At 53.7% G+C, this 15,722-nt stretch overlaps 1 protein-coding gene across 1 annotated transcript in view; it reads right to left on the reverse strand.

Annotated features, from left to right (window-relative positions):
* PLXNA2 (plexin A2) overlaps positions 1-15,722 on the reverse strand; it is a 137,210-nt gene that overhangs the window by 87,856 nt on the left and 33,632 nt on the right. The gene's annotated exons all lie outside the window — the stretch shown is intronic.

Below are 15,722 nucleotides of genomic sequence, written 5' to 3' on the forward strand. Positions count from 1 at the left end.
AAAGGTTCCATCTCCACTGGAGCCAATGTGATTTTGCCAATCCAGGAGAAATAATGAGAGAGTTTTGTGGCTGCAAGGAGAGCACAGGGACCGCCAGTGAGCTGTGATTGACCATCCAGGTGGAAGGAAAATTGTAAACTTTTAAGATTCTCTCTAAAATAAGCCTGAAAGGAAACCACAAAACTCTACAGCCAACAGCAAAGCCGAGATTTTGCAAAGGTATTTTTAAATTCTCTGGACAGCTATAGAGTGACACTTGGACAATCTCCATCACCTCTTCCTGACACGGAATCCTCCTGGAGCTTTATCCCTGCTTAAAATCTGGAGATACTGCAGCCACTTTCCTGTGTGCAGGATTCAGGGTGGCAAAGGCAGCCCAGCCCAGCTGAGCACCACACGGTCTGTTCAGTTTGGGCTCCAAGCATCCTTCTATCATCCATCCATCCATCCATCCATCCATCCATCCATCCAATCCCTCCAAAACAACTCCTGCTCCCGCAGGAAAACCTGCCCGGGCTGTGCCAAACGCCATCCCTGCCAGCAGCCTGCTCTTCCCAAAATTAATAATTGATGTTCTCGGGAGCTGCGCGAGGGGAAAGGGGAGGATAAACAAACGCTGTCCATTGTTCTTCCCACCAGGATTTGTGTTTGGAGAGCCGCTGGACGGCAACGCGGCGTGTGCGGGGCTGGGAGAGCCAAGGGCTCGCAGGCTGGCCGGGAATTGCCGGGAATTATCGGGAATGTTTTGGGAATTGTCGGGAATTGTCGGAAATTGTCGGGAATGTGCTTGGAATTGCCGGAAATTGTCGGGAATTGTCGGGAATTGTCGGGAATTGTCGGGAATTGTCGGGAATGTGCTTGGAATTGCCGGGAATTGTCGGGAATTGTCGGGAATGTGCTTGGAATTGCCGGGAATTGTCGGGTATCCCCGGGAATTGCCGGGAATGTGTTGAGATGTGCCGGCAATTGCCGGGAATTATCGGGAATGTACCGGGATGCGCCTGCTGCCCACCCAGGAGAGAGAACACGGCCCTGGAAAAGCTCTGATCCCAGAGATCCAAAACTCTGATCCTGGAGATGCCAAAACTCTGATCCCGGAGATCCAAAACTCTGATACTGGAGATGCCAAAACTCTGATCCCAGAGATACCAAAGCTCTGATCCCAGAGATCCAAAGCTCTGATCCCAGGGATGTCTCGGCTCCAGCCTCACGCTGGGCTGTGCTGCCCCAGCCCTTTTTGCTGCGCCAATACTCCCTTCCTAAAGGACAGGGAAACCCAAATCCTGAACCTTCAGAAGAGGCAGGATGGAGCACAGAAAGGGCCGGCTCTTTTCTCTGGTCCGTGTCCCCATGAAGAGAGAAGGTTTTTAAGCATCTTGTGATGTAGCTGAGAAAGGAGCCACCCCAGCTGGAAATGCCAGGGGATCTCCACACTCCCAGAGCAGAGAGGCTCCCCTGCCCCCTGCTCCCAATAAATCCTCCCCTTGGGAAGGGCCCCGGTGCCTCCTGCCATGCACAGCCATCTTGGGTATACACGCAAACACATTTATTTTCTGGATTTCTCCTTCTCCCTTCACCTCCCGAGTGTTCAGGGTTGTAAAAGAACATTTGTGGGAATGTGAGTGATCTGGTCAACACTGAGTCAGGCACAGGAGCTCTGGCAGGGTTAAGCTGCCAGCCCAAACCTGCCTCAAAAGCCCTGAATTTTCAGAAAGCAAAATCACCCAAAGGGCAGAAGGTCAAATCCTGCTTTAATCCCACCTGTGAGAATTAGGATCATCACAGCCCCCGTGAAATACCAAGAATTAGAGGCAGATTCGCACCAGTATGATGCCAGTGCCTTACTGGGTGCTGCCACCTGAGTCACCCAGGCTGCACCAGGGACAGAGGGACGAGAATCACCTGAGGAACGAGAATCACCTGAGGAACGAGAATCACCTGAGGAACAACCAGCAGGAGCAGGGGGCTGTCAGGAACCCACAGCCACCACCGCGAAAACGCTGATTAATGGCCAGCCGGCAATGGGAGCCCGGACATGAAGGATCAGCAGCCTTTGTGAAAAACAACTGTTTTGCAGAGTTCCCTCAGGGCACCGGCAGCTCGTTAAATTGAGCTTCTTTCGAGTAATGAGGTCAGACAGGGCTAATAAAGAGAGATACCAGTGGACAAGGCTGGTGCAGACCAATTCCAACTGGGAATTGCAGCGCTGGGCTGGAGACAGCGCCGAGAGCCCGATGGCTCCTCCAGCCTGGGAGGGCTTGGAGCTGAGCCTGCAATGGGAGCCTTGGGACACAGCACGGGGTGCTGGGTGCTGCCTGCACCCTCCTGCCCCCACACAGGCCAGGGAGCAGCCCTGGGCTTCTCTGTCAGGGTGAGGGCACAGCAGAGCCCCCTGCCCCCTTCCCTGGGTGGGTGTGAGACCCCCGGGTCGCCCAGAGCCCCCTGCCCACAGCCCGGGGCTGGGGGGCACCCACTGGCACCAGGATGCTCCACTGCACTTCTTGCTCAGGGCTCGGTTTCCACGGCAACAAATGATGATGTCAGAGAAGAGCGATGATTCCTGCGGCCGAGGAAGAAGAAAGGGATCATCTCACACAGCAGGAAGCTTCTTGTTGACGTTTGGAGAGGGAAATAACTCTTCTTTCTCATGGATGGGTGCCCTCCCGGGGCCAGACAACTCCTGAGCTGTCCCTGGAGCAGCGGCGTGGGAACAGCCCTGCACCTCCAGGCTCATCCCAAATCCAGGGCTTGTCCTGGCACGGTGATGGGGGAGAGGGGAGCAGAGGGACAGGGCTGGGCCCCAGTTTGGTTCTGTCCCCTCTTCTCTCTCCCTGTGTTTCCTCTCCTGACAGGATTATGGGATGGGAAGGGTCAAGGAGAGGGGCACAGAGGGAAGCAGGGTGGGGACGGGTGGAGCACAGGTGTGTTGGGATGGGAGAGGCACCTCAGGGAGCTGGAACCGGGATCAGAGGGACAGCAGAGCCCAGGAGGACACAGCACAGGCTGCTCCACTGGGACATGAACCCGAGGAGCTGCCTGGACCAGACCCAGCCCTTCCCTCCCGCTGGATGTTTACAAATCTCTCCTGAGAAGTGCCTAATGACATAATCTGCAAATCCAAACTCATCCCTGGCTCGCAGGGCCATCAGCAGCCCCTCATGGAGGAGCAGGATGTGCTGGGTGCAGGGAGCTGCAGAGCCGGGCTCACACTGAGCTCTCTAATACCCCCACAAAGCAGCTGCAGGCTAAGCTGGGCTTTATCACCAGAGATTAGCAAAATACCACATTGTGCCACCGGGATGTGGCCGTGTAGGAGCCACTCAAGGATCTAATCTGACATGGAGCCCCCACCACACCTCTGGCAGGAGAGTTCCCCCAGGTGTTGTGCCCAGGTAGTGCCAGTGCTGGGGGATCTCTGCATCCCCTCCCAGTCCCTCCCTGCAGGCTCCCATTAGAAGACATCGAATCTCTTTGTAGGAACTTTCCATGATTAAATTACCTGTCTGTTTTCATTACGGGTGTTTCCACCAGGCTGACTCAGGATGGAATTCCCGGTGCCAGAAAAAACAGCTGAATAAGTCCCTGCATGAGGGGACTGATTCCCCACCCTGGATCCTGCAGCAAGGCCACCCAGCAACTCCTCCAGAGCTGCAGCTCCTCCCCACGCCTGCAGGTGCCTGATGGGTCCCAAAGCACTTTGGAAGAGCCAGGGGGCAATGGAGGGGCTCCTGAGAGGATTGCCAGGGCCAGGAGCAGCCTGAACGTGCTGCTTTTTGTAATGGCAATGAAGTGAAAAGCTGGACCTGGGTGATGCTCCTGCATCCTCTGACACCCCCAGCAACCTCCAGGAGGGGAGAATCCAGAACTGGAACTGCAAATTATCACCCAAAAGGTTTCCAAGAGCCCTTCAGGCCCTCTGTGAAATTCTGGGAGTAAAGCACCCCCAGAGTCCCTGCTGACATCAGGATTTCTGCAGGGTTCTGGAGCTGATTGCTGGGGTGAAGCAGCAGCTCAGACATCCTGACAGGACAAACCCTCAAGAGGAATTGCCACTGGAGAGGTTCTTTCCTTCTCCATCCTTCATTTATTTCCTTCTGCTCCCACCACGCTTGTGCAGAGCTGATCCTGCAGGATGGAGCAGGGAGGATGGAACAGAGGCACCATGCAGAGCCTAATCAGCAGCCCCATGTCTTTAATTTATTACTGCATGAGAGGCTCGTTTAGAACAAAGCTGCCAGTTCGAGAGATCATTCCTTGAAAAGACTTTTTATTTGAAAAGCTGTCAGCTCACACCTTGTCACAGCCCTACTTGCGGCAGCAGAACTTTAATAACATGCCACCTCATGCAAATGAGCTGCTAATTAATTAAGTAGTATTCTTCCGGGGATGGATTCATCAGAATGAAATTTGGGCTGGCGAGGTTGGATTGCCTTGGATGGTGCTTTAAATCAGCAGCATTGTCTTTTCCTGGAGGCCCAGCTCTCCCTCCCATCCAGAGGGAAGCTCCTTCCCATTCTGTGCCCCCAGGAAGGCTCTGCACACCCTGGTGCTGGAACCAACCACTGCAAGGCACAGACCAGCCCTAAATCAGCCAAAACCAGCAGTGAGATGTAGAAAATGATGTATGAGGAGCCCAGAAGATTTTCTTCCACACTACTGAGGAAATCCAGTACAGGAGAGGGCTCAGCACAAAAGCAGGAGGTAAAGATGATTAATCCTGGGGGCTCCAGGGAATGCTGAGAGGGAGCAGGGCTGCTTTCTTCTGGAGCACTTGTTGCAAAAAGAATTGCTGGGGGTCCAGGGCCAGCAGCCTTGCACCTTCCAGCAGCATCAAACACAGCCCTCAGAAGGTGGGAGGGAACACTCAGGGTCCTGGGGGCTTCCTCTGGGGGAGGAGAGCTCAGGGCACAAACCCTGTCCTCTCTGATCTGTCCCCAGCGAAGAGCCCCAGGGAGCAGGGACATCCTTTCCCTCTGTTCAGCAATAATCTCCTTTTTACCTCCTGTCTGATTTTTGGGGAGGTGTCTCGGTGCTTCCCTGGGCTCTGGCAGTCACTGTTAGCAGCACTGCTCTGCTCCAGGCTCTGCATTTTGGCACTGAGCAGGGAAACCATCAAAGGGACGAAGCTTTGGCCTCCCAGAGGCAGGAACGAGGTGAGTTGGGCGCTGCTGTGCCTCAGGCTGAGCCCTCTGCCATCCTCCCCCTGCTCTGTGCAGCTTCAGCCCAGCTCCTGCCCTTCCAGCTGGGGAGCAAAATGAAAGCACAAAGGGAAGAGTGGGACAGCTCCAGGAGCAGGCAGAGAGGGTTTTTTTTATTCCTGAAGCTTCCTGCTCTCCATGGCAGCCTGGAGCAGGGGTGTCCTGCAGGGTGAGCACAGCCCAGGCTGCCCTCCAGCCCTCTGGGTGTTACCAACCCTGGGTCATTCCCTGCCTTTTCCCACTCCTTGCCCTCGTTGTCCCCTTTGCCCTGACCCAAAGCTGGGCTCGCTGTTAGCAGGAGCCCAGGACAGAAATCCACAACTCCCTGGACACCATCAGGGATGGAGGGAGCAGCATCTGGGGAGGGAATAACAGCCCAAGTGAAGGAAAACAGGGCTGAGTGCTGAGCCTCAGCCCCTGTGATGGACAGAAAACACAGAGCAAGCCCAGAGCTGGTGTTATTCTGGTGTTATTTAGGGTGAGGGAGGTACCAGGCATGTGCTTGTCACAAACCATTTGCAGCTCTTGCCCAAAGCCCCCGAAATAGCCCTGCATCTGTGTTATCTGTCCACCCCTCACCTGTGCCCTTCCAGCTGAATAATCCTGCACAGCTCCCTGCCAGGATGTCTCTCCCCACCAGCATCCTCCTCCAGCACTGCATTTCACAGCTGAAGGGATTGGTCTTGCTCAGTTTGCTTTGTTGACCTTGAGTGGCCATGTAAAATGGCATCAAAAGCCACTTAGACAAGACTGTCTAATGTGAAGTTTGCTCTAAACGAGCTTCAGTGAGTCGTGATTCTCCCCAAGGAGGAAAAAACTAAATGACTGTCAAAAATTGCCACACAAAAAAACCCTGTTTCTCCAAAGCCACAGCTTCCAGCTGATCAGGTGGGAGCCACAGAGTTCCTCAGGAAATATTATTCTCTTTCCTTTTTGAAAACATCATGTAAGTAATATGTTTGAAATGGCTTCGGTTTCCTGCCCAGCACCTCCTGGGAATGCTGGAACACGAGCCAGACTCGGAGCTGCCGAAGGCCAAAACCCAGAAGGAAATAAGAGAATCTGAATTTTATTGTCTTTGGGGTTTATAAAGCTGTGGATTAATCCTGCCTGGCGGTTCTGTGCCGCTCTGGGTCGGGCAGGAGAGATCAGGTGAACAAGGAGGCCGTGCATATTTTTGGTTTCACTTGTGCATGCAGAGCCAGCCATGTGTTACTGATCAGATCTAACCTTGCTCGGGCAGAGGATGTGAGAAAATTACAGAGCTCTCGGCTCAAATCCCGGGAAATGAGCGTGTCCCACATCTCTGCTGCTCCCCCAGGTCACCCCTGAGAACCCAGAGCTGCAGGTGGCAATGGGAAGGTTTTGGTCGGGAATTGGGGCAGAGCCTCACCCAGTGTCTGTCCCCAGCCCATCCCTGACTGCGGTGCCCGGCCAGGGGCTGGGTTTGGCTGCAGGGGCTGCCCTGCAGGGGGGTCGTGTGAGGACAGAGAGCCCCAGCCAGGCTGGCACTGCCCCCACTGTGGCACCCAGGGCAGGGACAGCTCCGTGTCTGGGGCTGCTCCATCATCTCTGGGCTGCTGCAAAGGTGTGTCCTGCACGAAGGCAGCACACAGGACCAGCAGGGCTGCCTGGGGCCCAGGGACATTTGCTGGTGCATTCCCTGTCCTGGAAGCATTAAAGACTCCTGATGGGAGGCTCTACAATATCAATCCAAGGGGCTGAATCGCTCCCTGTCTGCTCATTCATGCCCCAGTCTCCATCAGACAGAGGTCTGAGGTAGCTCAGGCTCCTGGTGTGTGAGGAAAGCTCCTCCTGCCCCTCTGAGCTGCTTCCCCAGAGCTATTCTGGGGCAGATCAAGGATAAAAATAAAAATAAAAAGCAAAATCTCTTCCATCTCTGCACTGTAACTCCCTAAGCCTTGGGCACATGCCCTATCCAGCATCTCAGAATTAATCAGCAGATAAGCAGATGAACTGGCTCTGAATAATCTGGGTATGCAACACATGGAACGCTGCTCAGCACGGCCTTGAACACAGTGGGATTTGCTGGGCTGGGCTCAGAGCACACGTCTGTCCCTGTCCCTCTGTCCCTGTCACTGTCCCTGTCCCTCTCTGTCCCTGTCCTTGTCCCTGCCCCTCTGTCCGTGTCCCCCTGTCCCTGTCGGTGGCAGAGACAAAGCCCCAGCACATTCGTGCTCTGGCTCCCATAATTGACCTGTAGATAAACACATGGCTTCCTCCTTAATCCCCTGCAGCCTCATGAACATCAGCCTCGCTAAATTTTTCATGTAATTAAGAGAAAAACCCTAATCCAGTGTAATTAGCTCCCTGATTGCCAACGTCAGGCAGCAAAGCAGTGTTTGAACAGCAATTCAGGTCTAGCTGGTTAGGCAAATACTGCGTGTGTGGTTCAGTAATTCAACACTGGAACAACTCCCCCTGTGCTGTCCTCCCTAAACAGCTCCAAGTGCTTTCAGCACTGCAAGGGGCCTCATCTCCCCCAAATTGCTGCTCCAGTTACATCCCCGAGGGGCAGGGCATGGAACAAGGCCAGCAGCTCACCCAGAACCCTCCCTGTGCTGGTGTTGCAGTGCTAACCCCACCCCATCTGCATCCAGCAGCGATCACCCCGAGATTTTGGGACAGCACCAGCCCTGCCTGCCTGAATTCAGCATCTGAGAGTCACAACTGAGACCCTGATGGAGAAACAATCTCCTCGTGGGGGATGCTGAGCACCAGCACCAGAACCTGGCAGAGCTGGAGGTGCCCACACCCACGGGGGGTCTCGTGGTGCAGATCAGAATCCATCCCAGCCACCCAGCCCTTATGGCTTGCAGTGATATTTTCCTCTTTCATTCATATACATGAAGGGAAAATTTTAAGAGTGAAATGTTCGAATTTTGGGAAGGGGAAGCAGATGGGAGAGGAACAGAGAACGTGGATGTGTGTGCCAACGGGGAGGCAGAGAAACCAAGACAGCACAGAGAAAAGACACCTCCACTTAACCATTTCATCCATCCCCAGCAAGGAGCTGAGCTGCTGAAGCCACTGCCACATATCTCTGTTTTCTTTCTAAAATTCACCTGTGACAAACTACAGACACCTCCAGCTCTCAATAGTCACACCTTCATCTTCAGGCCTGATACCAGCCTCCTGAAACACAGGTTTGCAAGTGGGATTATTGTGGAGTATTTGATTTGTTGGAGTGTCTCAAGGAGGATTGTGTTCCTCACCCGGGGCAGTGTCACAAAGGGTTTTCCTGCCTCTGGAAATAGGTCTTGGTCTCTTATTTTGGCAGTTTTAGTTGCTGCTGTAGATGCTGAGTTTTTGTGCCTGGGACATTGCAGCCCCCCAGAACCACCCCCTTTGTGTGCTCAGAACCATCACAGAGCCCTGGATCCCTGCAGAGGGATCCCTACCCTGGTGTCCCTGCTGGGGCAGCTCAGAGGCAGCCCTGGCTGTTTGTGCAGCTCTGGCTCTCAGTTCTGGCAGGGGCTGTGCCTGATTCCCCCTCTGGGCTCCAGGCTCAGCTCCCAGCCCTGCTCCTCTGTCCCTCCCCATCCCTCTGCCCCAGGAGCAGCAGCGAGCAGAGCTGGCTGCTCCTTTGTAGCCAAGCCAGGGAGATCTCTTCAGACAAAAATGAGCGAAAATTCATCAATTCAAAGCTCCTTTTAAAGAGCAGCCCCAGAGGAGAGCGAGCCCAGATGCTGGCAGGCCTTGCTAAGCCAGCTCCTGCTCCTGCCTGCCTTTGGACACGGGCTGAGCTCCATGGGCAGCCCTGGGGGAGCAGCAGGCTGGGGCAGAGCCTCCTGCCTGGATGGCAGCACAGCAAGATGGATTTCAGCAGCAGCAGCAGCAGGGATCTGGCACAGCTTGGTGCTCTGCCATCGTTCCCTTTGCATGGAGACAGCTCTCCCAGCCAAAACCCAGCCAAATCCAGCCAAAACCCAGCCAAAATCCAACCAAAACCCAGCCAAAATCCAACCAAAACCCAGCCAAAACTCAGCCAAAACCCAGCCAAAACCCAGCCAAAATCCAACCAAATCCAGCCAAAACTCAGCCAAATCCAGCCAAAACCCAGCCAAAATCCAACCAAAACCCAGCCAAAATCCAGCCAAATCCAGCCAAAACCCAGCCAAAACTCAGCCAAAACCCAGCCCAAATCCAGCCAAAACCCAGCCCAAACCCAGCCAAAACCCAGCCAAAACCCAGCCAAAATCCAGCCAATATCCAACCAAAACCCAGCCAAAATCCAGCCAAAACCCAGCCCAAATCCAGACAAAACACAGCCAAAATCCAGCGAAAACCCAACCTAAATCCAGCCAAAACCCAGCCAATATCCAACCAAAACCCAGCCGAAATCCAGCCAAAACCCAGCCTTGTCCTTCAATTCCTCAGAGCTGCTCAGAGCCCATCCCTCAGCTCCTGGGGACCGTGCTCCCCCAGGCAATGCTGGAATTCCATGTTCCCTCCTCCTCGCTCTGGCTCGGGGGGTGGGAAGCTGCAGGCACATCCCAAACTGCAATTCCAGCCCCCCAGGCAGGTGCTGTGCCCTCCCCTTCCCTCTCTGAGCAGGGGCAGGGACGCTCTGGCTGCTGCACTCCAGACACCAGATCCCATTTGCACACGGGGGCTGTCAGTGCATGGAATTTTGCTTTCTGCCAGGAATTATTGCAGCTTCCAGGCAGCTTTGGGGACCTTCTTCCTGCCCACACTCCAGCACTGAGTGCCCCTGCCATGTGAGCCTGCCCTGGCTGCTCTGTGGTGTCTCTGTCTCAAATCCAGCACCAATTCCTCTCTCCATCTCCCATTCCTGCCCAAAGCCAGGCACCCTAAGGCTCCGTGGGGAGCTGTGGGGTGATGAAACGAGCTGGAGGCAGTTGGATGCTTTTTTCCCCCCCCCTCTTTTTCCCATTTCACATCCATCAGTGCACAACTGGGAGAGCAGCCCCGGACTGGTCAGACTGGGAGCTGGGGCACACACTGGGCATGTGTCACCCGGCTCTCAGGTGACAAAGCTCCAGCCAAGCCACAGCCCAGCCAGCTGGGGCTGTTCTCAGCCTCTGCTCCTCCAGGGGATGCTGGAAGTGTCTCCAGGCAGGCTCAGGAACCTCAGGAGTTTTGGCATCCACGTTAATGAGCACTGGCAGGAGATTTGCAGCCAGGCAGGGAGAGGTGTCAGAGGTGCTGAAAGGGGCAGAGGGAGGAGCTGGGAGGAAAGGGAGCTGCTCACAATCTCCTCCAGACAGCTTGGAAGTGACCTGAGGGACACCTCGGGGCCTGGGGCTCCTGTTTGCCATCCCCTGCCCCCAGAAGCTGCAGCTCTGACAAGGGGAGTTGTTTGAATTGCACTCACTAAAAAAAGAGACCAGGTATCAAATGTTCCCAAAGCTTTTAAAACCAGAGCTACAGACTGAGCCAAGGCTCAGAACTGATATGGAAAGTTACCCTCCAGGGCAGATTTTCCCAGTGAGGGAGTGCTGGCAGCCACAGCAGCCCCCGTGCATGAGGCCAGTGCTCAATGTCAGAGGAGCTGAGCTCCCCCTTGCCTTTCTCTTCCCATTGCTCCAGAGCCAGCACAGCCCCCTCCACATCCCCACATCTGCAGGGTGTCATCTGCCAACGATTCCAGGCCTCGTGCTCTGTCTCTGGTGTGATTTATTGGTTGTGTCGTGGTTTGCACTCAGCTGTGAAGAAATCTTGCTGTGACCTAAAACCACGAGACTCCAGTTTGGTGTTGGAGGTCCCTGGCCTGGCCAGCCCAACCCAGCAGGTATTTCCCTGTCTCTTCCTGCAGTTTGTGCTTCCAGAGCCTGCCTGGGAGCTCTGAGCACCTGGAGTGCTGAGGTTTGTGCCTCCACCAAAAGGCAGCAGCAGCCGCCAAAGCCCTGCTCCCCAGAGGTTCTGTGCCTTGAAAATTTATTCTAAAGCAGCTTCAAACCCTCCAGTTTTCATTATTAATACGACTCCTTTCATCAGAGTCCACTCATCTTTTTGCTTTCTATTTCTGTCTCTACCCTTTCATTGTTTCCCTGGTGCTTCCATGGGAATGGCACCGAGACCCCGACCCGGCAGCAGGAATTTATTCCATCAAAGCTTCCTCCTCCAATCCAGGGCTTGTTGTGGGGTTCTTTTTCCCCCCTTGGTTTTAATTCCATCTGTATTTAATCCCAGACAAACACAAACAACAATCTCAGCTCCCTAAGGCCGTCACTTTCTGAATCAGTTACAGCCAACTCCAATTAGCAGGCAGGCAACATGAGCAGCTCCTGGATCTTTGGGAACGAGCCAGCCCAGAAGGTCCTTTTCCCCAGACTGGCCCTTTTTTTTTTTCTTTTTTTTTTCTTTTTTTTTTTTTCTTTTCTGAAGGACTTGCACCATCATTAGAGTCACAGGCTCTGCAAGATAAAACACCCTCCCCTTTGCTCTGCCACCGTGGGGATGATGTTCTGTGGCCTCATTAATGCTGTTTGTGGTTCTGTGCTCCAGCACCTGAGTCTACCTGCAGGCTTTGATTTATAAGAGGATCCCAAGGCTCTACAAGCACTGAAGAGAGACTTTATTGGTCACTTTAGCTTCCTTCTTAGCCTGCACTCGAAACTGCTTCTTAACAGCATCTCCAAGGCAGGCTGAGGGCAGGCAGCAATGGCAGCTCCTGCCAGGCACAGACCTGGCCCTGCTCAGGGCATGGGGATCCCTCAGAAATACCCTGGGGAAGGTTCTCCCTGCTCAGGGCATGACAGAATCTCCTGGAATTACCCTGGGGAAGAACCCCCCAGCCCTCAGAGGAGCTCAGCACATCCAACAGGCACAGCCCATGGAATAATTTGGTTGAACCTGACTGTGAGTTCACCATCCTCACGCTGTTTTGGTGGGAATTGTGAGGCTGGTGGGGTTTTCCTGGAATTATCCAGACAGGCACTTGCTCTTTAGGGCTCAGAGCTGGTGCTGTCCCCTGCTCTGCCAGGGCTCTGCTGGGTGTCTGGAGGGTGCTGGGGGCACTGGTGGAGCTCAGTCCTTGCTCCCCTGGCTGAAGGGACGTGCCCAGGCAGGACACACTCACACTGTCCCCTCACAGCCATCCCTCCCTCCATTAGGGAGCTATTCCAGGCAATGATTTCAGATGAAAATCTGTATTTTATTAATTATGGGTCTGTTTTGCTGCCGGATTCTTTAATGTGTTTGCAGCTGTATCAGTTGGAGCCATGAAGGGAACCATTAAACCCAAGTGCCTGGAGCTTGTCACGTCCCTGCTGGGACACATCTGTCACCAGGGCCAGCCCAGGGCTGGGGACCATGGCCAGAGCTGTGTCCCCCCTCTCCTGTGGAGCACAGGATCACTCAAGCTGCAAAACACCTCCAAGACCATCAAAACCAACCTCCAAGCAGTGCCACCATGGCCAGCAAACCACATCACAGTGCCACCTCGACTCCTTTTGTGGACACTGCAGGGGTGGTGACTCTGCCATTCCCTGGGGAGCCGTTCCCATGTCCGACCACTCTCCCAGTGAAGATTTTTTTCCCAATACCCAACACATCCATTGTCTCCCAGCAAGGGCCAGTGTGGCAGTGGAGTGGGGGGTGTGCCTGGCCAGCCCAGGGCTGTGAGGGGTGGCCAGGCCAGGCCCATCCGGGGTCACCTCTGGGTTTTTCTGTCTTTCCCTCTGGCTGCCAGGGAATGCACGGAGCCAGATCCGGCTCTGCTGGGCTCCAGCTCAGCGTGCTGCCAGCAGCTGTCAAAGGGACAGGCGAGGATGGGACAGAAAATCATTTTCTTGCATTGCTGCAAACCCCTTCTCCTCCAGCCACGATTCCCCAGCTGAGCTCTGCACCGACAATCCCGCGATTTCCCCAGGCGTGCACACACCTCCCCAGCCGCCAGCAAAAGGATTTCCCCCATCCCTGCCTTTTCCTGCCACGCAGGGATATCAGGAGGAGCAGCGTGTGCAGGCAGACAGATTTATCCACCTGCCCTACCTGGCAAAACTGATTGGGTTTGACAGACGTGCCGGCGCATTAACGACCAGTTTAGCATGGAAACGAGCAGAGCACTGCTCCTCACAGATGTTAGCAGGAGAAGTTTATCTAAAGCATATTTTATGGCTGTGTAGAATGTATTAGATCAGCAGCCTTGAGAAAAAAAAAAAAAAAAAATCACTACAGGCTCCTTCCCTAACAAATAGACACAGATTTTTAAAATCAAATAAAACAAAACCTCCCCTGAACAAAGCGTGACACGTTTTACAAACCAAATTCTTTGCTGCTGAGGCGGCTTCGGCTCTTGGTGAGGACTAAAGAGATCACCAGGATGGAGAAAGGGGTGAGAAGTGCCCAGTCCAACCCCACACAACCCATCCCTGAGGATCAATCATTCCCAGGACCTGCCTTCCCCCTCCAAGCGAGTGATTTAAGTCCTGTTATTTTAGAGAGATGTCGAGACAGAGCAGCATTAATGGGCTCCACTGTCTGCAAAGTGCTCGTGCTTAGATACCCGCAAAGCTGAGCAAGAGAGGCACCAGGCTAAAAAATGTTCCCTCTCAAGCAAAACAGACTCGCACTTGGATTGCACAGAAATTAAAGCAACAAAAGGTCTCTGAAGCCAATTGCCATCTAACTGAGAAACAGGCTCGTCACTTTGTACACCCATCTGGCAAGGACATACTTTCCATTTCAGCAAGTGCGAGAATGGGTGGACAGCGAGGGGAATGTGAAAACAGCAAAGAAAGGGGAAGAATGCAAACCTGCGGGACAACACTGCTGCCCTGTTATGAATACTGTACTCTATTCATATGAAAATCCATACGGCTGCTACTGTTGCATGCACTCTTCTTACACAGCATGAAATTAAAATTCCTCCTCAGTCTCACATTGCCAGCACTACAGAGCAGCTCCAGAGCAGGCGAGCAGACAATTTATCCTTTGGCTTCCCCAGACGGGCTTGTGCTGGGATTGGGAGCCAGTGGGGTGAGGGAGACGAGTCCATTGCCCACGGTGACAAATTCTGCTTCCCAAACAAATCCCAGAGAAATCTTGCTGGCCTGGAGTCTGGCTGTTGGTGCTCCCTTCCCAGCGCAGTTTCACATCTGTAATTCCCCCCAGGCCCCCCCCTGCCACTTCCCTTCTTATCTTCCCAGAACAAACTCAACGTGCAGGATAATTTCAAGGAGTGTTTCACCCAGAGTCCAGCCAAATGTCAGTGGATCTGCTGGAAATGCAAATTGAGACAATCATGCAAAAGAGGAGGGCTTATGGATTGTGCGGGAGGGCAACAGAAGGCAAATAAAAGCTGACAGGGAAAGGGAGCGGGGAACAAATCTCCCGTCTCGAGCTGTTGATCATTTGCACAAATGCCCGGCGAGCAGCAAACACAGATTCCCCAAAATGCCCAAATCCCATTGATTATCGCTGCTAAACTGCCTGCGTGCCTCCAAACCCCACCTCTCTCCAAGCTCCTAAACCAGCATTTCACTCCCACCATTCCCACCCACTCCACGGGGTGTGAATGACAGGGAAGGGATGGAGAAGGGATCTGGAGCAGAACTGAGGAGCCTGGGAGGGTTTTTTTTTTTTTGTGTTTTCCCAAATTCCAAAGAGCCATTGAGTTGTCAAAAGCAATTGCAGCTCTCACAGAAAGTGTTTTATTTTGTGCTTTTGAAAAAGTCGGGATAACTGTGAGATCATCTGGGGACAAAGTGAGGGGAAGATGCTGGAGACGAGATCTTGATTAGCTCAAACCCAGCCACAAGAATTTTTCAGATACCAGCAAATTTGTTCGAAGGTTTGCTCATTATGTGTGCAAAGAACCAGCAAGCAGGAGGACAGGATCTATACTCGGTGCTGTAACATGATACAGAATTAATCCCCTCAGGTTACAAAATTCCTTATAAATTGCAAGGGGGACGCTATCTGCTGTGTTGTATTTTATCACACTTCCTGTCAAAATATCCCTGGCAGGGAGCCTTTTTGGAGATGCAATCAGCACCAAAGCCTTGTCTGGGGAGGAAGATTTGAACTAAACAGCAGCAAACTTCAAAATGTTCCTTGGGAGAGCTTTGGAGAGGAACCCCTTAGAGCAGGGTTAGGGAGGTCTGGCCTTCTTAAATCGCCTCATTTTACGGCTTTGCCCAGCCCCACATGGAGCAGAGATGCTCTCAAGTTCTATTAAGAGCAGTGCTAATCCAGGCCGGCTGCTTCCCCCCGCCCTGAGCCCCGCAGGGACCACCAGACACTCCGCAAAATCATCCCAGAGAAGTTTGTCACCTCCCAGGTGACGCGGGGCAGCGCTGCCGTTTCACGCCCCGACTCACAGAGCCCAAATCGTCACCACCCCGTGGAGCAGAGCCAAGTGAGCAGGGCTGAGCTGCTGGTGGCACTCGGGGTGGGGACACCGGGCTCCTCCAGCGCTGGCCTCTCTGAGTGCTCACGCTTGGCTGCGCCCCGCACTTTTGTGAGGCGCTCCGGTGTTTTTGGCAGCCACTGAACCGGAAGGAAAAGGGTCTGATTATCTCCTCCAGCACCTCA

This window comes from Sturnus vulgaris, chromosome 29 (assembly GCF_052056855.1).
Source record: "Sturnus vulgaris isolate bStuVul1 chromosome 29, bStuVul1.hap1, whole genome shotgun sequence".
Lineage (NCBI taxonomy): Eukaryota > Metazoa > Chordata > Aves > Passeriformes > Sturnidae > Sturnus > Sturnus vulgaris.